Source organism: Phaenicophaeus curvirostris, chromosome 15 (assembly GCF_032191515.1).
Source record: "Phaenicophaeus curvirostris isolate KB17595 chromosome 15, BPBGC_Pcur_1.0, whole genome shotgun sequence".
Taxonomy (NCBI): Eukaryota; Metazoa; Chordata; class Aves; order Cuculiformes; family Cuculidae; genus Phaenicophaeus; species Phaenicophaeus curvirostris.
The window spans coordinates 12,037,453-12,056,454 of NC_091406.1; positions in this window are offsets into that span (position 1 = coordinate 12,037,453).

A 19,002-nucleotide genomic window follows, 5' to 3' on the forward strand; every position below is an offset into this window, starting at 1 on the left:
GAATGACCAAGCAAGATCTGGAGCAGCCAGCTGAGCTGGCTCTCCAGAGACACAGTCACCTTTTGGTCAGAGGAGGCTTAGTCTCTTCAGCTTTGTTTCGCACTACTCTGCTCTCTTCCAACTCTTTCCAGCTGTACAGAGTGGCACAAGAATTCAGTATGTCTCACGCCAGGGAATACCTAGCCTGAACTTTATATGGACCACCCACTCAGGAAGTTTCGTGGACATTGCTAGCTGTTAGATCAATGTTTAAAGGGTCTATAGGATTTCAGAGGTGTTTACCCTTGGGGGGATGGAGTCGGGATTTCACAGCTCTTTCTGGCACCCAAGCATCATGAAGCATGGACACTCTATAGTGGCCCCAGGTCAGAGTGACCTCAGAGTCATTGGTAACTCTTAAAGAATTGCCCAACCTTTCTGCTCAGAAGAGGTTTGTCTTTGCTGTGATTTTTAAGGCAGGGAGAAATGTTAAAGAGCAGAGAAAGGAAAATACGGAGATTTGTCTTTGATTTGTGTTTGAGTAATCAGGACCCTGTCCCTTGCCCCAGGAGCTGGGGTGCACGCTCAGGAGCAGGGGGCTGTGGGGTGTTTGTGTGGAAAAATAGGTGGCATGAGTAAGGACAGTATGTTACTAATGTGAGAATGCTAGGAGCTTTAGATGAAAATTCGAGCGAAGCTTGGAATTTTCTGCTTGTTAAAATTAAGTCTAGCTCACCTCTTTACGTAACTTTTACTAGACCTACTGGCTGACATGCAGAATAGCTACAAAAATTATGATCACCGCAGACAGCTGCTTGCTTTATTCACTGTCTGGTCTTACAGTTAAACAAGGTTTTACCCTGCTTGGTATTACAGTGAAACCATATTTCTGTCCTCTACATCACAGTCACTTCAGGGCACAAAGCTCCTTGAGGAGACAGAGCCAGGGATGGCATTTCCTTCCAGGCTGCCATGCTCTGGCCTGGCTGTTGCTGCAGTGAGAATAAGCAACCATAGGAGGAGGATGGAAAATTACCTGCCAAGTCATTTGGTTTCCGTATGAGTGGTCCCCTCCCAGTTCACTCTGCTGCAGAAGTTTTCTCTAAACACGTATTCCTGCAGTTTGCAGCCAATCCTCCTTGCTTTCCCTCCTGCAGTTTCTCCTGTCCTTGAATTTGATCGAACCAAGCTGTAACCGGGGTGGTATTCAGGGTTCAGAGGATATCATTTCATGAGCTGTGCTCCGAAAAATGAAAAGAGTTGACCCATTGCTCTACTCACCCTTCACCTGCAGCCCCAAACATGCAGCAAAGCTTGGGCTTGAGTTGGGGAGTTGCTGAATTTTTATTCTCTTAGGCAATTTTTCTCTGCAGATTGATTTCTGTGAAACACCTCAGGGTATTTGCTAACACAAACATTGTTCCAATGGCACAGGCTGTTTGTTTACATCGATAGGAAGAAAAGAGCCCTTATTACCGAAATCTTGCCTTCTTCCCTCAAGTTTCTCCCCAGGAGCCAGCACGTAAGCAATATCGATACCCGCTTTTTTTAATTTAAGGCCAATTTTCTGTATAGATGGATGTGACGATGCATTAATAATACACCACTTCACTGCATGGATTGTTTATTCCAAATCTTATTGGCATGCACAGCACACAGGCAAACCAAAAGCTTCTCTGGATGGATATTGTCAGATAACTTGCCAGGTTGTTCCCTAGGGAAAATCATCAGGCACACAGAGCTGGAGTTTGTAAAGTCCTTTTATTTTATCCTTTCAATGCACTTGGTGCTGGTACAGCAAAGTTCAGGCTGAATCAGCACTCCCATTAAAATTCCTTATTTTCAGGAATTTATAAGTTGCCTGTGAAAAGAAAGAGCAGGAAATGACTGTGATAGCGGAGCTCCCAGGATGGAGTCATTTGTACTAAATTTTAAAAAGCAGACAAAACCAGAACGAGAAATGCTCTTTGTATAAAGCAAACAATCGTGCTGGGTGGCTGTCAGGCTGCAGGAGGGGGGCCCCAGGGAGATCATGCTGCTTAACTCAAGAGTGTTTGGCCACCTGCCTGGGCTCCATCGTCCCTGCGGGCAGATAAAGGGGCCCTTTGCCTTTCTGAGGGCTTCTGGGCTCCAAGGGGTGCAAGCCTGGACAGATTGTTTGCTGTGGAGCTTACTGTGGTGCATGATATATTCTACTTAAATAGATTATGAAAGGCCCAGTTCTTCCATTAATTGCAAAATTCTCAAGAACCTCATTATGAGCCAGCCTTAAATCACTTGATATGCCATATGCCCTTCCTCAAATCTCCTACTGTGAGCAAAAGCAACTCCTAAGTGCTTTACGATGAAGTCAATTTACAACCAATACCAACTAATACTCAATTCTTTCTTACTGCTGGGAAGTATTTTCTGCATTTTTTCTATGGATGTACATTATTAAATCTGCTGAAACAAGGATTGAAAGGGGTTGGACTTAGAAATGTTGGTTACTAAATTCTGACCTGCTCTGAGTCGAAGGGCAGTCCTGATGTTTTCTGAAAAAAATGGGGATTGGTGACCAACCCCTCTGTCTGTGCCCAGCTGGCAGAATGCTGGTTTGCATAATGACTGCATATTAAATTTACATTAGGTTTATAGTTAATAGCAGTGCCTTGCTGGCTACATAGTGCATGGAAGCATTTTCAGCATCCAGATGCTGGAATGGGCTATGATTTTGGAAGCTTAAGTATGTATAAAGGATTTTCCTCAGCTGACTGCGTGCTGTTTGGTGTTAGTTGTTTCAGATTAGCAAGGGCCTACCTCTTCTCCCAACATCTAGAGATGACAAGGGAACATGCTACTGACTGGATTATTTTTTTGGAAAAATGATGGTCATTAAATTTTGCAAAAATGCAAGCAGGAGATACAGGACCGAGAGGCTTAGTTGAAGCAAGCCTATTAACCAGAGGAAATTACAGCAGTCTTGCATGTATTAGCGGGCAAAAAAAGAAAACAAAAGATATTTTGTTAAATGAGACTTGTTTGGATTGTCTGCTAGAATTGGGGCTCTTTTTGGTTAATAAGTAATTGCTATGCTAAGCTGCAATAATAATGTAAGCATGGTAATAAGATAATGAATGCTGATGGATAGCTGACGTAAATTTAGATGAGTGATCTGTCTGTCCTTATAAGAGTAAGGTGTCCTATTTAATGGGCAGGAGAGGCTTGGAAAATGAATATGCAAAGTATTTTGAGTGAGGCATAGGAGCCAAGTTAAATGCAATAATGTTTTGGACCTTCTTTTCTCTGCATGGTGGCTGTCAATATGCTGACAACCTTAGGCAAGGAGGCTGCAAGTCTGAAGATGAATGGCAGGATTAAGGTGTTCACTTCTGCATCTTGACTGCAGGCACGTGATTTGATTTTAGTATCAAAGATGGGCTAACACACGGCTTGTTTTCTGCTACAGATACATGAGGAGGGCTTGCAGGGACTCATCAAAGAGGAAAATGGGAATATTGGCTGCTTTTTATTTTATTTTTATTTCAGACAGCTATGGGCAACTATTCTAGTTGCTTCTGCCTTGCTTGTCCTCCTTGTTTCAAAGCCCCTTAACCAGATTAGCAAGAGGAAATTGAATAATTTTCCAGAGCTGTCCAGGTTTTCCTACCTACCCCAAATCTCTCTGGCAGGCAACGGAAGCCCTTGTATGAACAGAGGGAGATGCTGACTGGAGCGTTAACACACCAAACCAACTACCGTCTGTCACACGCAGCTCCAAACAAACAAATATTTCTAATCTAGGTTATATCAGCCTGTACAGCTTTGCTCCTGCCCATGGCAAAACATGCTCACCTGCTGTGTGCTGACAGACTCTCATCTCTACTTTCACTATTTTAAGCAAGCTCACCTCCTCAAAAAGTGCTTAAAATCCTGGCTGGGGTGATATGGCATGTATGTCAAGATGGGGACACAAATGAATGATTAATGCCAGAAATACATATGTATTTTATAAAGCTTCAGCTGAGGAGCAGTTCCCTGGAGCACTCACACAGGCAGTGTCACATGCTAACACCACTGTGCGATGGAAAAACTCCTTGGGCATCAGGACACCTGATCTAAACAGTGCACAGACCTGGGGGGGAACTTGGCAAGCAAAGCTTACAAGGCTGACAGTGGGAATAAATGTATTTTGCATATAATAGCTGAGCTCCCTCAGCTCCATGTTAGCCCCGCAGTGCCAAGAGAGAGTATATGGAATGTTTCCAGGGAGCAGGGGTCTGAGCATGCTTCCAGCATTATTCAGATACCAGAGGCAGTAACTTACTTTCTCCAGGATGATTTTACTCAAGAACACTGCTCAATGTCAAGCTAATTGTCTTCTTTTAGCAGCCTGAGGTGGAACCCAAGATTTGTGGGTGCATCCACTGCTCCACCCTGCACTGGTAACGTGATCATAGAATCATAGAATCATGGAATAACCAGGTTGGAAGAGACCCACCGGATCATCGAGTCCAACCATTCCCATCAAACACTAAACCATGCCCCTTAGCACCTCGTCCACCCGTGCCTTAAACACCTCCAGGGAAGGTGAATCAACCACCTCTCTGGGCAGCCTGTTCCAGTGCCCAATGACCCTTTCTGTGAAGAATTTTTCCTAATGTCCAGCCTAAACCTCCCCTGGCGGAGCTTGAGGCCATTCCCTCTTGTCCTGTCCCCTGTCCCTTGGGAGAAGAGCCCAGCTCCCTCCTCTCTACAACCTCCTTTCAGGTAGTTGTAGAGAGCAATGAGGTCTCCCCTCAGCCTCCTCTTCTCCAGGCTAAACACCCCCAGCTCTCTCAGCCGCTCCTCATAAGGCCTGTTCTCCAGCCCCTTCACCAGCTTTGTTGCTCTTCTCTGGACTCGTTCCAGAGCCTCAACATCCTTCTTGTGGTGAGGGGCCCAGAACTGAACACAGGATTCGAGGAGCGGTCTCACCAGTGCCGAGTACAGAGGGAGAATAACCTCCCTGGACCTGCTGGTCACGCCGTTTCTGATCCAAGCCAAGATGCCATTGGCCTTGTTGGCCACCTGGGCCACTGCTGGCTCATGTTCAGTCGCTGTCAACCAACACCCCCAGGTCCCTCTCCTCCAGGCAGCTTTCTAGACAGACTTCTCCCAGTCTGTAGCTGCATAGGGTTGTTGTGCCCCAAGTGCAGGACCCGGCACTTGGCCTTGTTAAACCTCATGCCATTGGACTCTGCCCAGCGGTCCAGCCTGTTCAGATCCCTTTGCAGAGCCTCCCGACCCTCCAGCAGATCCACACTTCCACCCAGCTTAGTGTCGTCCGCAAACTTGCTAAGGGTGATGCGGGGGCCTAGCCTGGCTTGCAGTGATCCAGGGGGCGGAGGGGTCCCAGGAGCAATGGGAATGAGACTAGAGCTTGACTTTCCTGAGTATTTTTTGTTGTTTCATTATTATTAAATCTAGGAAAAAAAATATTAAATCTAGGGTTGGAAGGTGTCTCTTTGGTTGACTGCTATAAAGGAGCGGCAGCTGAGGGACCAGGGGGTCCCTCCTTTCCTCATGCACTTTGGTTACAATGTTCCCATCACAAACATGGGTATTTTTCATGGTGACAGCATGTCTATCAGTGTGCACAGAGGGTGTAAATATGGGACCAAGCATGCCAAGCCCTATAGCTCATGCTAGCTCTTACTGCCCTGACTCCTGCTCTGAGCAATGGGCACCCAGGGGTGGTCAGTTCAGCTGGAGGTGCCACCAGCCCCTCGCTGTGGCTGCCTGGAGCCCCAAGACACAGCGCAGAGCTGTGGTGGGTTGCTCGTCACAGCCCAGGCACCAGGGTAAAGCCTCTCCTGCGTGTTGGCAGGTGCCCCAGGGACTGGCTGGAGGAGGCTGAGCCCCCCGCGGGGGGCACAAGCGGGAGGCTGGGGTGATTATGCTCTGAAATGGCTTTGGGCAAGGTGCCTAACATGAGGTGGGGAGCTTGAAAAATGACTTGATATGTGCAGCCAGCCCTGGCACGTCTCTTAAATGAGAACTGTCTTTTTCTGCTGCGATAATCTATCATACTTGAAACATTCTGAAAGCCTGTCTCTTTCCCCCTAACCATCTTTATCATTTTAATTTAAAAGCTTTTTAAAATTATCACCCAAATAAATGATGAGTAGTAACAGGGTAAAAGGCTCTGAGCTCTCCATTAGTGCAAACAATGCAAAATGATTGTGCTTTATTTACAGAAAATTAATGAACATAAAAAAGATGAACTGCATGTCATTCTAGTGATCGTAAATTGTTTTTCATGCAAGGAGGTCTGCAGCTTTATACATTAAATTCTGGGACAAAAGAAACATCTTCACAATATTAATACTTGTAATATATGATTGTATGTGAAGGGAATAGAAATAACATTTATTTTATTTAAAGAAGACTAATGAAGTAGCTCTGATTTTTCCATTACATTTCAACAAGTTTTTCTAATCAAGAAGATCCTACATTTTGAAAGCTAATTTTTCATTTTAAACTTTTGAAATGCCAGCAGAACAATGAAAGGCAAAGGCAGTATTGTGGGATGTCAGAACATTTCCAGTTCTAATGGGAAATCGATGCATTTCAGGGGTTTTGTTTTGTTTTTGATTAAAAGAAAAAAAATAGGCTATGATAAAGAAGTTTGTTTTTCCTCTCATGGTGCTTTATTTATAGACAAACATGGCAGATATTCTTCAGTGGGTTTATCCACAGCTGGATAGGAAAAGGAGGTCTCGTCCCTGAGCCTGATCAGGGCAGGTTACTGTGCAGTTTGATATAAAGGACACAGTGGTGAGGAATGGAGAGAGGGAAAAGGGTAATCACTGAAATCAACTCTTTCAGGGGCATGAAAGTCGGCACAGATAGTCTTTGAAAAGTGCCCTCAGCTCTCTAAGCCTGGTTACAAACACTGGAAAGCAAATAGAGTCAGATTTTTTGTTGTTTTTTTTCTTTTTTTTTTTGGTGGAGGGACGGGATTTATGTTCAACTTCACAAAGGAGCGTGGCCATAGGAACCTACCTGTCATCGGGATGATGCAAAGGGAGGGTATGAAGCCAGCCAACCATATGGGTGGCTGGTAACGGGGAGAATGGCACTGGCGGTCCCTTTGGTGTGGGCACCTACACCAGCTCATGGGCAGGAGAGTGTCTAAGGCAGCAGAGATGAAGTTCCTTAAGTGGGGAAACAATTTAAACCTATATCTCATCTCCTTCCTGGACAAATGAGCTAGCAACACAAATGTGGAGGAAGGGAGAAAAGACAGCTCTGTCATTTTATTGCCACCAGCAGCTCCTGAAAATGCTGGGAGAATGTCCGGGGGTTACTTATTGGTGATGTGAGTCTCCAGGTGAACCTGCCCCATTTACCTATATCAGCTGCTGGGTTTCAGCATATGTTGCAGTGCTGCTTCTAGAAGGAAAAAATGTGGAGTAGTTTCACGAGATTTTGTTGTCTTAATTTCTGTCATAGGTATCTGATGCTGTACTGGTGCTGCTACATAAATCTGCTGTCTAACACCTTCTCACAGCATTAATAGGGTTGTTGAGCCTTCAACATTTTTCACACCTGACAGTTGCTTAGAATGCATCAATTATTTTCCTACCTGTGTTCACAGTTTTGTTGTCATTTGGGAAAAAAAATAAAAAGAAAAGAATAGATTGATTTTATTTTTTATTTAAACAGAAGAAGTGATGTCTTTCATAGCCTTTATATAAGCACAAATGTGATAACTACCAAAGCTGGTGGTGAAATCTGAACTGGTGTGCTACCATTTTCAGGCCAGCAGGTGTGAAGCAGAAGAAGCAGGACAAGAAAGTCACACTAAATATAAGATAAAAAAAATAAATCACTAGCTGCTAGTGCCATTTTTAGCTGCACTGATGGACAGAAGCACATGTAAGCACGCATGGGTACACACAGAAAATGGTTGTGCCCTATAATGCTTCATTGCTATAGAATGACTAAAATTTCCTGATATGATTTATGTTGGGCTGGGAAACAACTGGACTCTCCCAGTTTCCCTTTCCTTCCGTAGCAATTTAGTTTTTGGTTTTTTAGAGCCTTTGCCACCTGCCTTATGTCACAGCCCCAGCCCCTCCAGCTCACTTTATCTTCTTTTTCCTGCTTTCATGATTGGACATCACGTCTCCTCCAGCTTATTGCTGAAGTGATGCCCTGGAGATGGCAGATCAGTGAGACGATCACGGCACCTTCTTTTGTCTCCAGTGCTTCTTGAACAGCACCACTGCACACAATGGCAGACAGGTTCTTGCTGTGCTCAGGAGGCCTGATGTTATACTAGCCTTTTTTTTTTTTTCTTTTTAAAAGAAAAGGAGTCAAAAAGGCTTTTGTCCCTGTGTACTTTGTACTTTCCCTCAGCAGTGTCACCTACACATTTACTTGACTTCTTTCTTGCCCTTACACACATAAAATAGAAAACTGACAATTTTAATAAGTATAGACTTTTCTGCCTAATTAAGATTAACACAGACAGTTAAAGTATTAGCACAGGAACTGAACATTTTGCCTTTCAGGAATTGCTCATCTATTTGCTGGGTCAGGTTCTGATTAGTTGTTTTAACACTTACATATTTGCAGTGCAGTGTCATGGGACAGACCTACTTATGCAGCCCTGCACTTCACGGTGTGTGCAGGGAGAGAACAACACACGCTTTACATACTTCCCCATCCTCTTTGGTGTTAGCCAAAGCTGTGGGCATCACTCAGCCTTGTATGGCCTGGAAACAGCCTGACCCAGCAACCTGCCCCTAAGGAGCCCCCAGCTTCTCCTTGTGCCTGTGTGGGTGACTTGAGACCCTGCTGGCCTTCTGACCAAAACGGAGCAATGAAATTACTCCAGAAGAAGTAGACATGACATTAAATTTGTAGTGGTTGCGACTACCAGTAATCTCTGGGTTGTTGACCTTGAGCAAGTCACCTTCATCCGTGTCTTTGCCATGCCCAGAACCAAAACAGGATTTCTGGAAGACCTGCCCTACTGGCTGTGACCTCTTTAAGGAACAGAAGTGGATTATTTATTTATTTATTTATTTATTTATTTATTGTACTTTCATACTTTTCACATCTGGTGGAGGAACAACACCATTCTCATGCACCAGCCACTGCTGGCTCCGGGGTGTAGCAGGATCAGGGGAGGCAGGACAGGGAGGGCAGACTGTTCAGCCCCAGGGAAGGGCACCAAGGTGACTTCTCAGCCATACCCTGAACTGAGGTCCCTGCCAGTACCTGTTTCACCTTGCTTCACCCTTTTCACCAGCAGAGACCCTGCCCTGCTGAAGAGCTGAGCTTTGTCTGCAAATGACAGCCAGAGGTGGCTGGATGCTTCTCACGCTGCTTTGCCAGGCAGGCTTGGCACCACGAGAGGTAAATCTGGAAGGGGCTGTAACCCCTTGAACCCTGTGGCCCCACTGTAGTTCCCCAAGAGGCAGCTCTGTCTCCAGCTACCCTTCCCCTTCTCCTGTTTTGGGGGTGTAGGAGTCTCTGCTGGCTCTTTTCATCACAATTTATAAAGGAAAAAAACATCCACTTTGCAGTGGAAGTGATTCACGATGTGGCAGAAACTGTTGGGAGCAGGATTTGGCACCTGGGGGAGTGGGACCCATCTGCAGCTCCAGCCCAGCACATGGCTGGTGCTGTGGGAAGGAACCAGTGATGGGGGGGGGGAGGGGGGGGAGAAAAACACCCAGGGAAATTATTTATGAGACTTTGATTTCTGCACAAATCTTGGCCTAAAAAGGGCACAGCTGTCACTCCATTTGTCAACATCAGCAAGTAATTATGTAAAGAAAAACATCATTGTACTTTTGACTTTGATGCTTGTCGTGTTGGCCAGAGACCGATAGATGGACCACTTGGATTACGTGAGTTAATCACACAGTGAATGCACAGAGCTGGAAAGGCTCCTCTGGCTTCAGCTAAGCTTAGTTTTTGGTTTTTTTTCCTTAATAATAGAGTGAGAATTGAGAAAGAGAGAGAAAATTAGCAGTAGAAAAAAGCAACTTGTCTTTGTTGAATAGACAGTTTAATTTATTCCTGAGCGCAATGTACCTGAAGAATGATAAGAAACAACTTTGATATCACGCTAAATAAATAAAAAAGAGGTTGCGTAACCTAATTTTCTCAGGGTTGTACAGCAGTTTCTATTTTATCAGCTTTCCTTTAACTGGAGCAAAATTAATAAGACAAGAAAAGTAGGGCTACCTGGAGCAGTACGAGATTTCTTGAAAAGAAAAAGAAAGTGTATGTAAACTAATTATTCTGTGTGTAGGTTGTTGGGTGGCAATTCAGGAGGGCTGACCTCACATTGAGTGAGTGGCACCGATGACTGTGTCCCCGGGTCCCCAGGCTGAAGCTTGCTGACAAAGTGAGTGGCTCCATGAGCAGGACCTCACACCAACGCCGGGGCTGGCTGGGGTTCTTGGGCTTGGCATGTGACCACTCGTGTCTTGGAGATGGGAGAACCAGGGGAGGAGAAATGTCCATCTGCACCTCAGCTGCATTGAGTGCTTAATGCTCCCAAGCATTGCAACTAGCCTCAGGATTTCAGAGGCAGCTGATTAAAACAGACAAAAATTATTTACTCCATCTGAAAGCACAAGCAGCCCTTTAGTTAACAATTTCCTCCCATTTTCTCCTCTTGTTCCCCAAGAACTAGGTAGAAAAGAAAGCAAAAGATTAAATAATCATTTTTAAGATTTCAGTTCTGCTTCCACATTTCAATTCTGCTTGATTTAGAGTTGAACCACTACTACAACTGCAGCAAGAGGGGATGATGATAGCCACATGCCTCCCCTTCCCCACAGTGTCTGACATTCATGTGCAGGAGGACACAGCCCATTGTTCTGTCACCAGGAAGGTGGCTTCAGGTAAGGCTTTATCCTTTTTAGCTTTGACCATGTTTTAGAACCAGTCTGGAAGGAATATGAGGAATATGAGGGTTTAGATGTAAAATTCCCTGTTTATAAAAATAAGTGTTAGGCAATTTTATTTTTTTTCCTGTCGCATTGCAAAGGGGGGTGATGTTTGTGTGTACACATAGAAAACAAAAAAAAAATTAACCCACAAAACACCTGTGAAGAGGCTCCTTGGCAGCAGTTTTACTTTTGATGAGTAAAACTAACTGACCCCAAGAGGAGGGTGTCAGTGTGTCTTTTTAGCTGTTGAGGCAGGGAATTGCATTAGTGCAGAAATTCAACCTGCAAAGCTGATGCAGGTTGTACTGCAACAACATCTTTTGGACTTAGTGTTTCTGAGGCTTAAACTGCCACAGTAAAAGGGGGAAAGTCCCACCCACTTGAATGGAGGGGCCTGTTCAGCTGCCATTCATGCAGCATGTCCTGCTTTTCTACTCTTGTGCTGAACTTAAAGGGTCTTGGTAATGAGCAAACCTGATGCCAAGAATGACTGGGTGCTGGATCATCTTTCTCCCCGTGTTGATGCCTGTTTGCCAGCCACTGGTCCCAGGGTGTAAATAACTCTTGTAATGGTCTGATGTGAAACTAAGCTTCTTACTTTACATGTGCTGTAACTGTGCTGCTGGAAGTGAACTTGTATATGCAAATCGTATATCAGTAAACAGTGACAAATGTGGCCTGATTCCTCAGGCACTAGGCATTTACATTCATGTCCTTTGTGTGCTGGAAACATAAAATGTGTAAGGGAAAAAAAATTAGCCAGTATTAAGGTTTTATTTCACTATTTCTTATCTTTTTTACAAAAGGAAGAAGCTCCCTGGTTGCGCAGCATGTTAGGAGACTAGCTGTAAAGAAGCAACGGGTGCTTTTGGCTTGCCTTCTGCTTTTACACCACTCAAATAATGATAAAACTTGGTTGCAGGTGGGTCAGCGAGACGTTACGTAGTTCCGTGTCTGGCCCGCAGTGTGCCGATCTCACTGCTCGTCCCACAGCACCGAGTGACATACAGACACGGGTTGCAGGCAGACATTTGATGTGCACTCCTGCTACCAGGCCAAGGACATCTCTAGCCCTTGGCCTTGTCTGAGAAGTTGATGGAAACGGGCTTGGAGCAGCTTCATGTCAGAGCTGTGCTGCAATATAACCATTGCTGCAGACTCACCTTTGCTACACCAACAGGCTTTCCACCATGAACAAGATAATGCAGGAGTAGAGCAGGCTGCAGATGTGCTTTGGACTAGATTGTGGTATTGAAATATATTGCAGATGGCATTTGCCTGAAAGACAAGTAAACTTTTATTTTTTGTGTCTGATGGAATAAACCTAATTAAAATCTAAGCAGATTGTTTTGCACTTAAAATATTACAATTAGAGGCAACATCTGTGTTGCACAGTTTATAATTTTGTGTAGGCAATATTGTGAAATACACTTTCTCACTATTATTAAGTTGTGTACAAAAAAACCTGCAACCAACCAATTAGACAACATTACAATACTAATCTAATTTGGAATGAGACAACTAAATGTAATTTCTTGTCTTGAAAGCATTTTTCTCACTCCATTACAGAAAAGTAGGGAAACTGTGCTCTGTGGTGAGCTTTCACCATATATGAAGTCTGTTAAATACAGACTGACACTTCAGTTGAACTCAATATTGAGATGATAGAATTGGAGAAATGTCCCATGGACTGTTCTTGAATCAGCAATGTTTGAGTTAACAAGACTTCAGGGGTCACAGTCACTACCCTGAGTGGCACAGGGAACAGACTTAATCTTTGCACCTTATGGCACATGATAAGGAAAGATTTTCTTCTCTCCAAGTTACCTAATGAAGAACACAATGGGAGTTCTCTGCAAGGACAAAAAGAATTTCTCACTGCCAGCAAGCATTCAGCTGTATTCAGCTTTCTTTTGTGCTGGTGTTGCATTCAGTCCCTCACTCCCTCTCTCCTTTATCTCCCACCTCAGCCAATTCCTTAAACAGTCCCTTGCACTTCCATCCATCTTGCTGTTAAACCCTGGTGGTGGTTGCACCCTCCTGGGAGGTGCAGTGCTTTCAGAGGACAGGTAACCCTGTGCCTCCAGGTGCATGGGCAGGGAAGTGGAGAAACATGGGAGCCTGAGTAGTTGCTCATCCTCTGGTGTGTGGTAGGAGATAAACCCATCCTCCGCGGTGTGACTCACACCCTCAGGAGGCTGATTAAGCAGAGGAATACCTCTGTACGTGTTATAAATAGCCAAAGGAATACATAGCCTATTTCAAGACAAAGTCAAAGGATGACCTTGATTGTTGTCATTGGCAGCTTAAATCAGCCTATGTGCCTTTGCCCAGAGGTGGATCAAACAAGAGCATGTGTATGAGCATGAATAACTGTGAGGAGAAACTCCTCCTCTGGGGAATTTCACTGGTGGCTCTTCAGCCGCTGTGTTACCTGAGTGCAACTCCAGCACGGCATCAATAACTCTGGATGGAAATGCAGTGTCAGTATATTAGTGGAGACACTGTGAATAAGCTTGCAGGCAGGACTCTTCAGACTATGTATGTTTAATCTTAGGTGACAGATTTAGCTGGGGTACAAGGGAGTAGCCTTCTCCACGACTGCAGCCAAGTTTATCAGCGGCAGTGAATTGAGCTGAGCTGCTGGATGCCTACAAGGACAGCCCAGCTATTAATGAGCAGAAGTAGGGCCACATTACTAGCAGTCTCTTTTGGAAAGACCCATTAACCCCACCACCACTGTTAGTCTGGAGATATTCAACAGGGGTTTGTCTCATCTCTGTGCTTTTACCCTCAGCTGTGAGCAGTTTCGTCAGCTCTGAGAGTTGATTGCATTCCCCGTTGTACTTAAGCTGGCAGAGTATCTTCGTATAGCTCATTACAGCTGCCAGTCATCCAAATTACATAATTTACATTGATTTGATTAATACAAAGAGTTTTTTATCCATTTAGAATGGAAACTGATTGTCTGCTGTGGTTGCGCACACAATACGTAGAGGTGAAGGTACGTTGGGCTTTCTTTGCCTTCATGGCATCTCCGTTCCCTCCGCCTGACTGGTGTGCACCCACTCACAGAGTAATTGTACTGTGCAGTCAGCTAGATACATCTCAGGGTGTTCCTGCTTGTTTCCCAACCCCCAGCAATCATTTTCATAATGCTGCATTTCCTCTGCGTACTTGCCACTTTTCTCCTGCACTGAGATGAAACACAACTACCGGCTGTACACAGCCACAAGACAACACATTAAAATGAAGCTCATCACCTCATCAGCCTATCGGTTGTAAAAAATGTTTATACAACAAATCAAACTCTTTTCCTCCAAAATGGAGGCATTTATGTCCTAAAATGGAAACTTCCCTATGATGAAGAAATCCAAACTTCTGTGGTGATTACAGCTTTGCTTCAACACTGTTACTCCAGTAGCTGTGGAGAAACATAATGATAAAAAAAAGTACAAAATTGTGTTTTATTGTGTCAGTGAAAGGAGGGATGAAGTGAGAAAGGGAAAGCTTAAAAAAAAAAGAAAAAAAAAGAGAGGGAGTTTCTATTAGAGATGAAAGGTGGAACTGAAAACACTGGAAAGCCAGATCAAATGCCATACAGATAGATTCCCTCAGTGATTAATTAGTTTATAAAAAAAATAATCAAATAAACTGTCTTTTTCACTGTTTCTTTTGCTGGATCCCATGTTATGCTCTTGATGATCCCAAGGGGAGCCCTCCACTGCTGTCTGTTGCAAACTACTTTGTTCTGGTGCATTCTGCTCAGTCCCAGGCTGCTCACGCCTACAGAGAACATGAAAAGATAACAGAACAACCTCCACATCTATGGAGAACAGTTATCTTTGGGGGGGGGAGTCACCACTTTACCTTTTATTGTACTCTGTTTTGAGGCAACAAGGCGTTCAGTGTTCAGTTCTTTGCACTGCTCAGTGACTTTGGGACAGAGCAAGTTGCTCATTCTCTCTCATGAAAAATATCCCATGTCTGGAAGGGAACTGAGGGCAGAATGGGGAGAGAGAAAGCAACATGATGATCACGAATTGCCTCTGTGATCTGATTTTCTTTCATCCTAGCCTGTGGAGTACAAAATGTTCTGACTGCCAGCAGCAATGCCGGAATTAGATAGTTCTTAATTACCATCAGTCCTTATATATGTTTGTTATATAGCCAGTATAAGAGAAAAATTGCTCAATAAAACTTTTGTTTCATGAGCGTAAGCCAGTGTGTACACATTGGTATCAGACATTGTGGCGCATGGTATATGTTCTTAAAGAAAAAAATACCATATTTAACCACTGTGGTAGTAACAGTGCTTTTATCTTGTAATAGACACCCTGCAGACACTGACACCCTATTTAACAGACCTGGCACGCAAAGGGGTGTGCACGCTGGAGTGCCCTGCAAAGCCGCAGCTCTGTGCTGAATGCGGTATCTCAGCCCTGCTCAACACTGAGCTGCAGTGAGAGAGACTGATAAAGACAGAAGTGAAAAATGGCATAACACTCAAGGAATAATCAGTATCCTCAATTGTGTTTGTTGAGTGAATCTGGGAGTACAATCTGCTGCCCTGCAAGTCTGATCCTGCTGGCCCTTCCCGTGGCGAGGAAGAGCTGCAGGGCAGCCTGGTGGGTTTACATACTGCACAAAGCCACCTTGCCCCAACACAATGAGACTGGACATGAGGAGTCAGTGGCTTCTTTTTGTGATTCCTCCAGCTGCTTTTGGAGGCAGCTTGCTCTGAAGAAGTCTGACTTTGAGGCTGGGCTTGCTCTCCCAGCAGCATTCAATGCAGACCATGCTTATGTCTGGGGCTCATCCGAGTACCGCATTCTACTGGCTATGCAGCAAAACACGGCACATTATTCTGCTGAGGAATCACCTTCTTAGTCTGTCCTTTCTTTTTCTTGCTCTTTTTCCTTCTGGTTCTGAGGCTTCCTGGGGTTGTGCAGAACAAGGCATGGGTGAGATGCTTTCATCCCTGCATGAGCAGGATGAGGCTTGTGCCATGACCATCTGAATGCTGGAGCAGAAATCATGAAATCTGAAATTTATTTCAGGCTGCTGAAAGAAGACTAGCTGTGCCAATGATGTTTAACAAAACGTCTGTTTGTCCTGGGACAGTAGGCACCAAAGGCAACCACCCGTTCCTACCCATCCACTCCCCAGCTGAGCAGCCCTGACCTGACTGCCAGCCAGGCTTGTAGGTCATCCAGCTGCCATCGGTTTTCTTGGCAGCTGAAGAAAACAGAGTCCTCCCAGAAGCAGATGAAAGCCTCACCGCATTAGTTTTCCATAGTCAGTCCTGTGTCCTTCACGGCTGGACTTCCTGGCTACTGTCACTGGCAGCTTTGGCCAGGAAACTGGAAACCTTTTCCTCTCACAGTTGGGTGGGAAGGGAAAAATGTGTGTGACTGGCACCTGTGTTTATCAATATGTAGAAAAGAAGTTTATTGGTGCAAAAACAGTACACAACACGTGCCCTGGCCCTTAGATGAACAAATAAGATTTCCACAAGGACCAATAAACTAAATCTAACAGAGATAAAGCTCTGACAGTCGTCTGGCTTCTGGTGTGCAGTGAGCTGCCCTGCCTGGCTAACCTCCCCTCTCTCCACTGACTAACCAGCACTGTGCCAGGGAAGGGAGCACGTGGGAGTTGCTTGTCCCTCTATCAAAGGGACATGCTTGTGAAAAAAGGAAAATGGCAGCAAAGTTATAACACAGGTTAGGAATGACGGATCTTGCTGAGACCAGGGGAGCTCTGCTGCTTTTGGGCAGCCAGGTATCCAACCTGCAGATTCTCAGTTTTAATGCAGGTTACGCTCAAGGGTCACAGGAGACAGGAGGATAACAGAAAGGAAAGGTGCTAGGGTAGAGCCATTTATGATTCTCTGCAAAATATTTTTTCCATTCTCACTACTATTAAAGTCTTTATTTTTTTTTTTAAACGCTCAAACTGATTCCTCTTTTCCAGGCTCAGATTTGATTTAAAGCACTGTAAGGCTTCTTAGATCTGTTTTGGATTAGCCTGTTCAGACAAGCCTGCAGGCTGATCCCATTAGCACTTACTCTTCCCCCCACCTCGGTGAAGTCCTTTTGCCGACCTGGAGGGTGAGGAATGGCTGAGAGAGACTCTGAGACAACCACACATGCAGGGAGCAACTCATTCACCACCAGAGGCTGGGTAGGTAAGGACAAAATATCACAAATGGGCAGGCAATGCAATGCAATATGTACCCACTTGTCTCTTTTTCCAGAATATTTGCAACTTCTTTTTGCCTTAATTTTAGTAGATGCGCTGGTGCATTATATGTCTGATAATTCTCAAGAAGTTCTCTAATTTTTATTTTTCATCCTGTTATAGCTTTTAATAATTCAAATCCAACCTAGAAAATAACTGCAAGGGATACTTTGTCGTCTCAGCTGTGCAGTGGAGAGCCTAGACCCTGTCTCTCTGGTGTTGGACTACTTAAGACTCCCCCTTTCAAATTATTAGGCCTAATTTAGGCTTTATTAATTCTGCTTGTTCCTAATTTTAATTCACAGACCAAAGCGGCTGGCTGATTGAGAGGATCCTCGCCACAGCCAAAATCAGCTGGCCATGATGCCTGTTAATTTTGACTGAGATCTTCCATATATAGAGAAGTATCTCCTCTGGCAGCAGTAATTCAATGGGAAGTTACTGGATCTCGACAAATTCATCCCACTGTGGTGCTGCGTGCTTCCATCTGCAGGTGGGCTGACTGAGCTGGGGAGGCTATGGACTCACTGAAGAATAAGGAATTGTACATACTAGGAGGTATTAAATAGTATGGGCAAAACTGAACAAGTTAATCTTCCTTCTTTGTCAACATAGTACCTGGTGAAACAGAACTTCTCTAAAATCGTGTACATAGATACATGCACATGTATATGTATACAAATCTTGTGGGTATGCATGTATATATTTCAAAGCAGGGGTATTGGAAATGCACATCTTTGATTCCCAGGGTTACAGTATTATGTGATTGCTCAGGTTAAATCCTCCCACTACATAATTGCCAAGGTGAAAATTATTTTTTGGTTCCTTTCCTCCTGTACAGTGTTTATTTTTTAATGTCAAATGTGATGCTTTTGACACTCACCGAAAGTATCAATTAGTAAATTAATTTATTTATAGTTTTTTTCTATGGAGTTCAGCACCATCAAGTCTGAATGCCCTTCAAAAGTTGCTAGGTGACACTGTCATACCTCAGTCTGATGAACAAATGAGAGCTTGTAATGTTGATGCAGTGACTTCAACCAAACATCCTGCTTTCATTTTGACAGAGGCTTTTCTTTTTATTTTTTTGCAAACCATTCTAGGTTTGTTATGAACTGCAAGCAAGCTCAAATTATACTTTTCACCAGCTATGATTTAGTTCATAACTAAACTAGTTCATAAAATCAATGCATATCTTTCCATGTTGCTTTCATGGAAATCAGAGCAAATTCATATATATGCATAAGCAACAATATTCATAAACTGATGCAGAAAAGAACTTTTCCACAAAGTGTAACCTGAATTTCATTTATTGGTGTAGCTAATTCCTTGTTTTCTTGTCTGCATTGAAATGGAGTACAGCTGATCTGAAGAGTGCATTGTCTTTGTAACACTCCTTAGCCATCAGGAAGACTGGGTAAAACCCCATATGTGCAGTGGAGACAAGGTCTTGCATATGTAACAGGAACATGTGAACATACGTACTTGTGAGTCTAGGAGAGAGGATTCAATTCTGACAATATGGATCTGTAATCAGAACAAGCAAGTATTTTTCTGGCTTCCTCCCAGTAACTGGAACCATGGTAGTTAATAGTAGAGCTTTATGGAAGGAAAAAGGATGAAAAGAGCAAATATCCTTTTATTTTTTCCACATAATTTTCCTTGTTTTATTTTCTTTCTTTTTTTCCTCCTTAAAATAAGCATTTTCTGTTTTGAAATAGTAACTACACTACATTGACTCAGAGTGTTCACAAGGTGTTTCCACTTACATGGAGTTGGTGAGAAATGGGTTTCTAACAATTTCCTGCAGGCAGGAACCTATGGAGCTGGGAAATGTCTC